Here is a 14,384-nt window from a genome sequence, read left to right as displayed (position 1 = left end):
GCATGAGGCCTCCCTTCCCCAGAGGTACGCTCAAGAATTTGTGTTACAAAAAACTACTCAGATAACTAACTACATTGAACAAATGTTCTTCCTGTTCAGTTCCCTGAGGCGCCTGAGAGGTCATTATTAACTCTCCTTGAAATGTTCAGGTTACATACATGATTGCACCCACTCGATAGGATTGCAAATCTGTCTTAAATTGCCCAAAAAGCTTCTGCCTTTACACTTGAAGCTAATTAGACTGAAGCCTTACCAAATTTACTGATTTCTAAATTCCCTTAATCCAGGTGATGAAGCCTTAATCGAATGCAAAATACTTCACAGGTATCCCAAAAAGTTTCATTTCTAATCTGAGAGGTATGGAACCAAGCCAAAATTCCTGCAGTTCTTACAAGCATGAGGACCTGGGTAAACTTCAGCAGTATTAAGAGATGGATTAGAATTCTAACCTAGACCTTCAGCCCAAACCAACCCAGCCTCAGAGTTCCCTATAGAGAGGATAATGTATATTTCCTCTTTATATGTTTGAGTGAGAATAAGCATTTACCTTAGAGTGCCGAACACTTAATAGGTGTTCAAATGTTGATTAATTCCAGTCTTTTATCTTAAAGGTTACAAATATAAACGCCTAAGGGGCCAGGAACAAGGAGGGCAGGGAGGGCCTGGCGGGCAGGGCTCCCCCTCAAAGGAAGGGCTGCTACTCAGCTCTCTTGGGGAAGATGGCTCCAAAACTGATGAAACTTCTGGTTTTTCCCTCATTGTATCAACTCCGAATTTTTATGTAAAAATATCTCAACTTTTAACTATTGGTTTAAATCTTTTAAAAAACACTGCATAGATACAATAAAACACATCTGCTAGACCAATTACAGCTGTGGACCACTAGCTTGCAAAACCAGCTTTATATCTTTTTCCTGTTATTTACTTAATCAGAAAAAAAAATAAAATAAAAAGCCAGAAAAACAATTTTTTTAAAAAAGGCAAGATGATTCCACAGCAAAACACAGAAGGGAATACATTACTGACATGACATACAGACAGGAAGGTTTTAGGTGACATGGTTAAAGGAAAATAACTTTATTAAAGCAGTTTCCGCATTACAGACTTTTGAAACTGCATATATTGAATCCATCTAGACTAAAGCAGTTGTTTTCAAACCTGACTGCACTCTAGATTCACTTGGGAGGTTTTTTTAAACACTGATGCCTAGTCCCTACATTCAGAAATTTTCGTTTACTTGCAGTGCAGTGGGACCCACATATGTGCTGTATTTTATAAAAGAACCTACCCACTTCCCACCCCCCTACTAGCCCTCTCCTCCACCCTGAGACTTTCAGCCAAGATTAAGAACCAGATACAAAGCAGTGCCTCTCAAACTAGATAGATTTTAAAAAACGGCACCTTAGAACTACAGAATCAAAAACTAGTAGCTGGAGGTAAGACACAGAAAATCACTTTGTTAATTTGCTCCCAGATGATTCTGATGTGGATGGTCCACAAACCACTCTCTTAAACGCATTGCTAATGTTTGGGTTGAAACACAATGCCTTCATCCTATTTAGCATATTCAATATGTGGACACTTTTTGAGTATTCATAAAGCGGGGTAGTAGGGAAGGGCCAGAAATGTGCTCACCAGGGAACATGGTAGGGCTGACATGGAGACTAAAATCAACATAAGTAAACTTGGAAGAGGGGAGCAGAATGCAGGCAAGAGCAAAGCAAGTACAGCAGAGAGTCGAACACTTTTTGGTGTCTGAGATCTTTGGCAATGCAGAGAACAGGAAACACAAGCTACAGACCATACTAGCCATCAGGAAGGCCCTGGCTATTTCTGAGAAAGCCACCGAAGTGCAGGACCCACATCAGTGGAGAGAGGTGAAGGACGGAGGTGTTTTGAGCAGAGTGCAAGGAGTAAAGAAGGGCTGAGGAAGGCAGTGGTTGAATGCAGGAGAGTTTAAAGAGCTCTGCCACCTGCTGGCATTCACAACAAAGCCTGGGTCATGGCAAGATTTTCAAGCAGAAGTCATAAGTAGGAAATCCGCAGCACTCAGTAGAATATGTGCCTAGTTGTTCCCTCTAACTTTACAATTTTTGAGTCTTTTTCTCCTAGTTTTCCAACACTGGGAGTTGAATACAAGGTTTCTGTTGGTTGGATATATTTGGCTAAGTAAATGAACTCCACATGTTTATAATTCACAGGCACACCACATTTTTGTCAAGCATCAAATCATTCTTACAAGGTTTGCTTTCATAAGTCTCTCAATCAGTGTAATTAGCTGAACACCTGTTGTGTATACTGAGCGGTGGCCTAGGTGTTACAGCGAGAGACAGGAAATAAAGATACAAAAAAATTTGTCCTATACCACACCCAACCCCTCCCCATCAACCATAAACATAATTGAAAATGACAAGAGAATACAGTCAAAAAAATATGGAGGGAAATGCAAAATCTCTACTATATTGTACTCTTCTTTATGATGCTGATGTTCTTGGGCTACTGCCAAGTTCATTCAAGTAGCACCAGGGATCAGCGCCACATGGATCTGAGGAGCCTCCGCTGACTCCCATGCTGCCGAGAATTAGAAAACACTTGACTGCATTTTCTGGAGCTGTGAATGCCCTAAAACAAAAGTCATTTTCCCTACAGAAGAACAAAGATAGATTCTCTCTACCAACAGAGTTATACTTTTCCTCACAAGCACCAAAGCAGTTCTGCCTATGCCCCAAGATCTCTGAGCTGTTGATTTGAAGCAATTTTCAGTTTTTACCTACAACCCACCCTTCTTCCACAGAACTAGTGGTCAAGAAACAAATCTGAATGCTTTCAAGAAGGATCCCATTAGTGACTCAATATTGGTTACTGGGTCAACCAACCTTGTCTAATTCTCTCTTCTTTTAAGAAGAAGGCCCTTCTCAAGAGGCTCCCAGTCACTTATGTAATGAATTTGGGTAGGCATGCTTCCTGCTATGCTGAGATGCCTAGACACAATATATGTACCAGCTGTACCAACTGTACCTCCCACCCCCCACTCACAACAAAGAGAAAGGTTTAAAGAAGTGGAGGTGTCTATCACTTATTTTTGCTGTCAAGTTCACTAACAATATATACAAAATTTGCTAACTGCAAGTAATCTAGAGAAAGTCGAAGGCGGAGAATATATAAGAGTGTCTAGATGAATTAATTTTATATGTATACAGGAGCCTGGTGGCTCTTTGCTTTCTGGTTAAGAAAATGTATAGCCTCCTTGATTCTCTTGAATTTTCTCACTCCTCTTAAATCCAGTAGGAGAGCGATTCACTTTGTCTTTCTCCCTGAAAGACTTCTTTCTTGCCTTTAATGTAGTTACTCTGGTTTCCTAATCATTAGTTTTTGTACTTACTTCTCACTTCAGCAGTGAGATGCTGTGTCCCTTTGAAAAGACATGTCTTTTAAATCACTCTCTCCAGTACTTCTCGAACTCTAGTGTACAACAGAATCACCTGTTTGACTTATAAAAATACACATTGCTGGGTCCCGTCCCTATAGTTTCTAATGGATGGGGCCCAAGAATTTGCATTTCTAACACATTCCCAAGTGATGCTGTGGCTGGTGGTCCAGGCACCACACTTGGAGAACCACTGCTCTAAACCAGCATCTTATTCCCTCAGATTTATGAGCTGAGTGGAATGTCACAATTAGTTTGCAAATGGCATCAGAGGCACCATAGGGCAGATGCTAGAGCTGTGAACATTGGTGAGACCCTCAGAAAGGGTCTCGCCTTGAGCCTGTACCTCCTACGACACTGTTTCAAGATTTCCTGCCAGATTTTGTATATCTTGGCTTTGGTGATGAGAATTAGAATAGGCGATTTCTATAGATTTTTCAGATACCCAGTTATCATACTTCTTCATCTGTTCAACCCAGTGGCTTGAAACACTTTTAAAACAAAGCTCTAGTGCTAATTCCAACTAGCTTTACAAAATATAAAATGGGAGATTGTGGGAGCAATCAGACTAGTAGCCTTAGGTCCCTCGTGTATCTGCAAGGTCATAATACCTAATTGCATTATTATAATTAGAGTCAGCCTTGAGTTCTCCTCACACATAGGGGGTTGCACAGAGAGAGTTATTAAAAGACTGCTTGTAAAAATACACTATGGATGCACACTTGGCCTCCATCAGCTTATCCTAGCAGCCACAACTTTTAAAATAAATTTTAAAACCCCAGTTAGTCTCCAGGCAATTAAAGTATCAGTTGAAATAAACATTAAGAAAATACAAAAATGTTCATTTTCCAAGCAGCAGACACTTATGTTTTGCTCTAGTCCCATTAACCCAAAGTTTTAGTGATATAAATGTAATCATTCAGTAAGTTGGGCTAAGGCACAATGGAAGAACAAATATAAACTGTTCTGTTGTTGAAAACCCATGTTCTAACTAACCTGAAGTACAGACTTAGTGCTCAAGCTATAGGAATCGAGACTTTCTTCACTCCCCTATCAGGAGAAGGTAATAATACAAAGTTGAGAAATGCTGGCATGATATGAAGTCTGGTATTTATAAAGCATCTTGTAGGTTTGGGGGGAAAGAGGCCAGGAATATGAAAGAACATCATGCAATCCCTTTACCTGCACAGGAGCAGATTTGACAGAGGTTGTAGATGCTTTTGCAGATGCCAGTTTGAGGTTTTCCAACAGATTCCTTTTCTTTCAGCATCCTCTCTAAAACTGTAGCAGAATCAAAGAGCAACAATTAGTTAAATCTTCAACAAATATTTACCTACGCTTACATGTGCCAAGCACTTAATAATATATATGATAATTCAAATTCGGATTTAAAATTTCTTCTATTCTTCTTAGATTTTAGCACTAGAAGAGGTGTTCTGGGCAAATCTAGATCAAGCACTAGATTCAGTACAAACTGTTACCTGGGGCAAATCAACCGCCTTTGGCCTTGAGTTTCCTCATCTAAGGAAAAACCAACTGTACCATGTTGGAGGTTTTCAAACTTAAGCTACCATCAGAATCACCTGGAGGACTTGTTAAAACACAAATTGCTGAGCTCCGCCCACAACGTTCTAATTCAGTTGGTCTTGGATGAGGCTCAGGAATTTGTATTTTTAACACATTCCCAGATGATGTTGATGCTGCAGGTCCAGGGAACATACTTTCACTACAATATAATGATTATGGTCTAAAAATTTTCTGGCTTGCCAGGTTGCCCCTTTCTAGGTTCAAAAGCATGCTTTATCTGAAGTATTTTCTTTCTTTTTTTTTTTTTTTTTTGGTCAGTGGCCATTGGTGTTTCTGGGCTGACAGTCTCTTGACTTTTAAGTCTATTTATGAAGCTAAAAGAAAACTCGGAGAATTCCTTACTGTGCCATTCCTTGGGTCCTGAGATCCCCAGCCAGTCTGCCTGCTTTTTTCCATACTTCAGAGTCCAGGGTGTTTAGTTGTACTTAGAGGAGAAATAGGGGAAATGGGATAAGTGCATTTACTCCCTCTCCCCAGAAACAGAAGTCTCTGGGCCACTTTTTGAGAACCACTTCATTAGATGATCTCTCACATCCCTTCCAGCTCTACGCTCTATCATTAAGCTTTTAAAAAGTGTCTCTAAGAATTCATAAGACACATGGTGATGCACGTACTGAGCAACATAGAGACGAGATGGGCTGGCTCTCTGGGCCTCTCTTTATCTTTTCTTTTGTTCTAATTAGCAACCAATTAACACGGCCAGGTATGAGGTCTGAGGATCTTCAGCTAACTTCCAGCTGCCAAAGTTTCCTACCACACCTATCCAAACCACACCTCCAAATAAGTATTCTGAGTTCTATTGTTAACCTAGAACCCATTCTTTGGGGCCTCCCATTGTACCAGAACTCATCTGTCAAACCTTTTTGTGCATAGTACTGGTGAGAGCTAAATGGCCATCTGCCTCCCAGATTACATTTTTACAGGGACTTTATTTTTACTTAACTCAAAGAGATTGGTGCTGATTTTATATACTTTGAATCATCCTAGTCAGTTGGCATCACTTTGTATGTGCCAACTATCAGAATTTAGTAACTAAGCTATAGTAATAATTGCTGTAGTATTTTATAAACAACAAAAACCAACTGAAAATTGTGAGCTATCAAAGTATAGCTACCAATAAGGGAAAGAATATGTAAGGCAAAGAAAAATCTGAATTGAGTCATGCAAAAAAAGATGAAAAGTTGTTTTAAAAAATTAATTTGGACTAAGGCAAAAATGGTTAACAAGTATTTTAAGTGCCTACTCTGACGAATCCGTGGAGATTGCCTAGAGAGTTAGGCTTAAAAGAATGGTAAGGCAGGGGCTAAACTTAGCAGGAAAGAATGATCAACTTGCAAATTCCATGTTTGTTGACCCTAGCCTAAGGTCTCTCTAGTTTTAGAGCTACCTCTAACTTCCCCTTGTCTTTACCAGCACAAGCAGTTGGCTTTATTGGAGTGATATTTTTCACAAAGAACTAAAGTGTTTGTTTGTTTCACTTTAGCAGAACTTCTACCTAAGGGCTAATGCATAGAGGACAGCCAAATCCCACTGGGATGCAATGAAGTATACCAGCTGACTAAGTGGCTAGCTGCTACATGCTAGCCTCATAGTATGATCAATTTCAGTTCTTGCCTCAGCATTTTTCAAATTACTACATGGGTATTTAGGGTTACTCACTATTAGTTAAAAGTATGGTGGTTAATTGTGTAAATGAGGTTCGCTTCTTGGTTTGTGCATGAGACTGTTGCTCTTAGAAATAGTCCTTGATACGAGTTGACAGTTTTAGCTGGGAGAGTAGTTATAATTGATGAATGCACCTGGAAGTAATGCTAACTTTGCAAATGTGAAAAAAAGAGCCCTTTAGAACTGAGCCTTGAAGGATTAATAGAATTTTAAAAGCAGGTTAGTAGTGAAAAAGAAAGCATTTCAGGCTGAGCAGCCCTGAGGAAAATGTTTTTCACTTTAGTTCCTATTGCTTCCTACAAAGATCCTATGGCTTCTTTACCAATACTATTAAAAGCTTAGTTTACATTAACGGCCCACTCTTCTGCCTCTTAGCTGTGTGTATTAGTGGTGTTATCGAAGGACATACTAGTGAGAGAAAAAGAAACTTTTCAGAGCAAGAAAACCACTGCTGTGGTCCATGAGTCCCTTTCTCATTTTTCTCAACATCCACAAGCAGAATTCAAGAACAGGATGTAAACTATATCACGTATCTCAGTATTCTCAGGATGACTAAAATGAATTGCAGAAATTCAATAGATTGATGACAAGGACAGACATCTGTTTGCTGCTTCAGAACCCAAGGCATTTTGGGGGTTGGGTCAGAACACAAATGGATTCATGTGTTTACTTCTAATAAAAACTTGGCTAAGCACACACTTTGGCCTTAAAGAGTCCTGTCAGGTTCCATAGAAGCAGGACCTGAGAGAAGAACTCTTGTTCAAGTGATTTATTGGGGGAGCACTTTCAGGAGCAGCATTGAGGGAAACAGGCTAGGGCAAGGAGCAAAGGGAACAAGGATCTGCTCTCAGCTGGAAACCAACTTCAGTCACATCCCTGGGGAAGCGCTGATGTATGAACTGCACCACAGAGTTACTGGCACTTTGAGGAAAGTGCCTTTGTAAGCACTTGCTGCAGTCATTAGTCAAGGTCATTTCTCAGAAGGGAACATCTGTGATGGTTATGAACACTCACAGTAGCTGCGGGATCTGGGCAGGGCACGAATAACACCCGCTAAAGGCATTTTCATTAGCAATTGGTGACCTCTATTTCACCGACCAATTTATTTCTCCTACTTCACCCTCCTTCCCTCCAGTAGGGAGTAGGCAATCTTTTACATAAAAATAAATGTTAGGCTTTGCAGGCCACATACTATTTCCATCACAACTATCCAACTTTTCTGTTATAGCATGAAAGCAGCCAGAGACAATATGTAAATGAATGAGCCTGACTGTGCTCCATTAAAACTTTACTTACAAAAATGCGCAGCAGGCCAAATGTGACAATGCAGGCCAGACTCCTGCTCTAAGCTCTCTCCTCTCTACTTCCTGACTTACTTCCTTGACTACTCATCTTTGCTCTCTCCCACATATAATCTCACATATAATTACATGTAATTGCACCTATTAATTCTCCATTGCTCTCCTTCCTACTCTCTCCCTCTTCTTAAATGCCTCCCAGTCATCTTTACCTTTTATTCTACTTATATTCTTATTTGACCTTTGAAATGCAGCATCATTTGAAATACCTCACACAGTGACTTAATAAAATTCCCATTGTTCTTTCTTTCAATGATTTCTTTGTTTTACCATCATATCTCTATTCTAGTTCCTTATTTATTTCTGATTGATCAGAATCTCCAAATATCCTAAGATTCAGTCATCTCAGGCTGGTCTTCTAGAATACAGCAAAAACATTGTACCCACCAACCAGTAACAAATTCTGTACTTATTCCAGATGCCTACAAGAATCCAGGGTTTCTGTTCATCTTGCTTCTTTGATACTATGAATATTGGTTCAAGTTTTATCTGTTGTATTTGAAACAAGAAAAAATATAGATTTTCAACAAGTCTGGTAGCCCAGTCTAACCTCATACCCTCCTCTAGGAGCATCTAAGGACATTATATAATCAATACGCAAAAAAGCAATCAGATATAGAAGGTAGAGTTTTCTATAGAGTAGAGATAACTTTATTTTCATGCAGAGGGTTCTTTTATTTTCCCTTTTCAAGATTGTTTCATTATCTTAGAACCCACTTCTTCATGTGTTTTTTCTCAAAACAATGGTCTAAAACCTCTTTCCACTTAGCAGGAAGCATTCTCCTAGGGTGGGATCTCAGAGGCGAGATGGCACAGAGGTACAGTAGAAACCTCTAAATTAACAGTCATCATAATTTGCTCTTAATTATATCCAATTCACCAAAGTACAGTATTACTTAAGGATGTAAGCCAAAGCTCTGGCTACCAATAAGGTAGTTGTTTTCATTGAAAAGGACCTAAGGCACATATCCCTGGGGCTAACTGAAGTGGCAGCAGTCATGGTAGGCAGCTGAACAAAGATTTAAGGATTCAGAATCCCGGGTAAATCTTCTCCCAGAATCTCACCTGATGAAAGTGGGTATATGCAGAAGAGTACAGGATATTGGAGACAGACTCGCTCAGAAACATCGAATTGTAAAAGCAACTTTACTCCTCATGGGAAAAGCCCCAGTCTGAGAGAAAAAATCTCTGGCTTTGAAAGATGTTCTCCATCACTGGTTCTAATAATTATCTCAGTGGGGATAAGAATTCATCTTAAAGGCTAAAGCAGGCTCACTCCTCAAGTACAAATTATAACAACAATTATGTATCTGATCCCACTTGAAGCAGTAGGAACCAGTCTTAGTTAGAAATGGGAATTCATTTTATTTGGGGGCAGGCCCAGATCAGATAGGAAAGTGCACATTGGGCCTGATAGTACGAAAAAATAGTAGGAGGCAGGGAACTCACTATGCAATATTTGCTTTTCTTTTTTCTCCTACATTCAGTGAGGATTGGAAACTAGTATTGCTGGGAATGCAAAGCTACGAATTTTACTTCCAGAGTTTTATCTGTGGGAAGTTAGTTGCTTGCTTGCCAGAAAGTAGGAGTATCTTAATTTGGATTCTCCCAGAAGCAGACTCTGAGATAAAGAATTGAGTAGTTTATTTGGGAGGTGATCCAAGAAACAGTGGCAGGGAAGTGGAAAATGAGACAGTAAAGGGAGGGTGTCAAGGCAGCTACCACTATGGGGAGCTAGACCTTTATCCTGCTGGAAAACTCCAGGAATCAATGTAAAATAGGCAATTCAGAGATATCCCATCCAAGTCACTGATTAAGGGCTAAATATTGGGCATCAATTCTACGGTATTTCCAGCCTAACTTGGGCACAAGCAGTAGGTTTCGGTTGTCTTAGCAAACTGTCCAGCAAAGAGGTGCACATGCTGGTAGTTGGAAGACGGGGATGTATCACAAAAATAAGGCCCAAGGTTTATAGCTGGGGTACCAACAGCATCCCTTATAAGATACATAATCTGAACTCATTTGAGTGTGGGTCCTGGAGAAAAGTAGCAAGAATGCAGGGTCCTAAAGGGATAGTAAACATCCTGTTGTCCCTTTTTGGAAATTCAAAGTATATGATCTGGACACTAAATGAAAGATGAGCATCTTACTAAAACCTGGAGAAAGAGATCTTACCATCTCAAACTTAGAGATTTTATTAAAAGAATGGTAGATTTCACAGTTGTGCATATTTTCCTCTCCCCTTCCCTCTCCCCATCAAACATGATAATAACAATGTAAGAGTCCTCTGCCAGAAGAACTATTACATTTGAGTTTTTAAATCCAAGGGTAGTAGACCAGACAGTGGTTATCAATTAGCCTTGCCCTACAAAGAATTAAAAGCCTCTCTCTCTCTCCCTCCCTCCCTAATCTGTTTACTCTGTTTATAAAATCCACCAAATATACTGCATTTCCATGGTAGTCTCTAGCTCATAACAGCAAATCGCGGGTAGATTCTAGGGTATGTATTTGGTACTGGAAACACCTGGTTGCTTGGGAAATACATGTGCGTAAGGCAATTGTATTCAGATTATAACTATGTAGTTCAGTAGATCTGTGTTCCGATGGTTTCTTAGAACTTTGGAAATATGGGAGATGAGAATTTCTGAAGGGACCAAAAGAGCAGTGTCATTGCCCATGAGAAATACTCCAGATTGCAGCCACTGGAGAAGAGATCCAGGCACTAACCAAACACCAGAAAGATCTCACGGAACTCAGACTAAGCCAGACAAGCATACAAGAAGTAAAAAAGTACTTTGTACATATTTTGTTAGACTTTTAATCCCCCTAAGAACAAGGGATTGACTTTGAAAAACAATATAATTTTAGAATTAAATCAAATAACACTGTCAAGTAGAGGAACTGGATCCCTCAACTTAAACAATTGAAAACCTGGATGAAATATATGAAACCAATTTTCAGGTACTGAATGACAAAGCTGCAGTATGGAGACCCCTCAGAGAAGGGAAACAAATAAGATGAGCCCTACAACTGTACCAGTTTACTTTTTAGAGGCAGTCTTCAGGCCTCAGTGCAGGCCAAGAGAACCCAAACAGCCCAGCACTCCTCCTTGCAAGAAGGAGTGCTCCATATTTTGCGAAGGGCACCCCTAGAGTCTCTGGCTAAGTACAAAAGTGCATGTGTAACAAGGAAAGAATCAACAGAAAAGAGTAGGAAGAACAATTCCAGAAGCCTACACAGAATAGAAATAATTTACGTTCCTACTAACCAGGGTATAAAAATATTATAACACCGGGTACCTCATGGAGAAGAGTATCACCAACACAGTGAAGCCAAACTGACGCTAGACTAAAGGATGCTCTGAATCCACCCCAATAAATGCTTGAAAGCAAAATTCAAAACATTCAACTGATTTCAAGTAATTTAACTGCACATTAGAATAAAATTCATCACTATATTTAAATAAAAACAAAATCAAACAGTTAACAACATAAACAATGTAAAATCACAATATCAGGCATGCAACCAAAAATTATAAAGGATGAAAAGCAGCAAAAAATTTTGACCCATTACCAGCCAAAATGACAAATAAAATAAATAGATCAAGAAATGACTGAGACAATGGAACCAGCACACAGGGTATAAAAAAGGCTATTATAAATATACTCTATATAATCAAAAAGAAAGAGAAAAACATGAGCACTATGAAGATGTGAAAGATAATTTTAAAAGATTCAAGTAGGTTAAAAATAGCAATATAAAATATGTACAATAAAAAGAATAAAGGAATAGCTATAGTAAGGCAAAGTAGATTTTAGAATGAAAAATACTGCCACAAGTAAAAAAGGACATATTATAATGGAAAAGGGGTTGATTCATCAAAAGCATATTTTGTTTTGTTTCTTTGCTAGAGCTGCCATAATAAAGTACCACAGTCAGGGTGGCTTAAGCAACAGAAATTTATTTTCTCATGATTCTGGAAGCTAGAAGTCTAAAACCTAGGTGTCAGCAGAGTTGGTTTCTTCTGAGACCTTTCCTCTTGGCTTGTAGGTGGCTATCTTCCCATGTCTTCGCTTGGTCTATCCCCTGAATCTGTCTGTGTCCTAATATCTTCTTTTAATAAGGACACCAATCATATTAGATTAGGGTCCATGCTAATAAAATCATTTACTTACCTTTTTAAAAACCCTATCTCCAAATATAATCACATTGAGGTACTGAAGGTTAGGACTTGAACATATGAATTTTGGAGGGACACAAATCAGTTCACGGCAGTACATAAACAATCCTAACTGTATATGTATCCAATAACAGAGCTTCAAAATACATAAAGCAAAAACTTTTATAGAACTGAAAGGAAAATAGACAAATCCACAATTATAGTTGGCTGTTTCAGCACTCCTTTCTCAGTAATTAATAGAACAAGCAGAAACATCGATAATGATATAGAATGCTTGAACATCATTATCAATCAACTAAACCAAATTAACATTTATTGCATAGTTCATCAACAACTGCACAATACACATTCTTTTCAACTACACATGGGGTGTTCACCAAAACAGACCATAGCCCAGACCAAGAAACTCATTTTGACAAATTTAAGAAAACTTAAATGATAGAAAGTATATTTTATGACCAAAACAAAATTAAACTAGAAATAGTAGCAGAAAGATGTTTTAACAAATCTCTAATATTTTGAAATTAATCACTACTTCTAAAGAGCCACAACAGTTGAAAAAGAAATCACAAGGGACACTTTAAAATACTTTTTAACTGAATAAAAATGAAAACACAGCATCTCAAAATTTGTGGGAAAGAGCTTAGAAAAAAATGAATAGCAATAAGTGTGTACATTAGAAGAGAAGAAAGGTCTCTAATAAGTTATCTAACCCTCCACCTGAATAAACCAGAAAAAGCAGAGTGAATTTACTCAAATAATATGAAGTAACTAAGATAAGAGAAGAAACTTATGAAGTAGAAAACAGAAAAAAAAAATGGAAAAATTCAATGAAACAGTTCCATTCTTAAGATCAATTTTAAAAATTAATAAAACTCTACCCAATCATACTGATTCACCCAGGACCATAGTTTCTTTAAAAAAAAAAAAAAATCACTCAATATAAATCGCCATATTAACAGACTAAAAAAAAAGAGCCATATGATTATTTTACTAAATACAGAAAAGGTATTTGAAAACAGTCACCATACACTTGTGATAAAAAGCCCTCAGCAAACTAGGAATATAGAGAAATTTTTTGATAAAGGGCATCTATGTTAAGCATATAGCTAACACTTCTACTTAATGAAGAAAGACTGAATGTTCCTCCTAGATCAGGAGAGAGACAGAGAGGTCTATCATCAGATTATGTCCTAGCCAGGGCATTAAGGCAAAAAGAAGAAAAAAATTTGTAAATAAAAGAATAGCCATACAGATTGGAAAATAAGTAAAATTCTATTTGTAGGTGACGTGTCTATGTAGATCATCCTAAGGAATCTACAAATTAGTTATTAAAACTACTGAGTATAATAAAGTTGTGGGATATAAGGTTAATATGCAAAATCAGTTCTATTTCTATATAATAGAAATCAACAACTGGAAATTAAAAACCATCAAAAAACGTGAAATAGAAATAAATTCGATAAAAGACATTGAACCTGTACATCAAAAAATATTAAATATTATTTAAAGAAATTTTTTAAAATTTAAATAAATGGAATAAAACTTTTAATCCTCATAGAATGAAAGATACAATAATGTTAAAATATTGATTCTCCCCCAAATTGATCTATAGATTCAACACACTCATAATAAAATCCCAGGTGTTTTTGTATTTGCTAAAATTACGCTTCTAAAATTTATATGGAAATGCAAAGGACCTAGAATAGGTATAATAATTTTGAAAAAGAAAAAATGAAGTTGGGATTCCCCTGATTTCAAAATGTTATAAAGCTAGATAGAATAATCAAGATATTGGAGTATTTGTGTGGAGAAACAGCCGCACATATTTGGCTAATTGATTTGTAACACAGGTGCAAAGCAGTTCAATGTGGAATTTTCAGTCTTTTCAACAAAAGATAAACAATTAAATATTCATATGCAAAGAAAAAAAGAACTTTGTTATAGTATAACACAAAAAAATTAATATTGTCTTAAAATAACATTACCTTATATTAATATTACCTTATAACATACATAAATTAATAAAAAATTAATATAAATTTGATAAAAGACATTAAACCTGTACAACGAAAACTATTAAATATTGTGGATCATAGGCCTAATATGATTAAATAGGTCATAAACCTAAAATTATAAAACTTCTGGAAGTAACCATAGGAAAAGG

The 14,384-nt window shown here is 37.6% G+C and overlaps 1 long non-coding RNA gene across 1 annotated transcript in view; it reads right to left on the bottom strand.

The window, feature by feature from the left end:
• LOC111736303 overlaps positions 1 to 14,384 on the bottom strand; it is a 354,031-nt gene that overhangs the window by 143,994 nt on the left and 195,653 nt on the right. Inside the window, exons 2-3 of the long non-coding RNA XR_002779161.1 lie at positions 5,357 to 5,438; positions 4,610 to 4,708 (exon numbers count right to left, since the gene is read on the bottom strand). This is a non-coding gene — a long non-coding RNA (uncharacterized LOC111736303). The remainder of the gene's footprint in view (positions 1 to 4,609; positions 4,709 to 5,356; positions 5,439 to 14,384) is intronic.

Source organism: Pteropus vampyrus, unplaced genomic scaffold (genome assembly GCF_000151845.1).
Source record: "Pteropus vampyrus isolate Shadow unplaced genomic scaffold, Pvam_2.0 Scaffold19, whole genome shotgun sequence".
Classification (NCBI taxonomy): Eukaryota; Metazoa; Chordata; class Mammalia; order Chiroptera; family Pteropodidae; genus Pteropus; species Pteropus vampyrus.
Note: the sequence above shows the minus strand (reverse complement) of the source record. Positions and strands in the feature narration are given on the sequence as shown.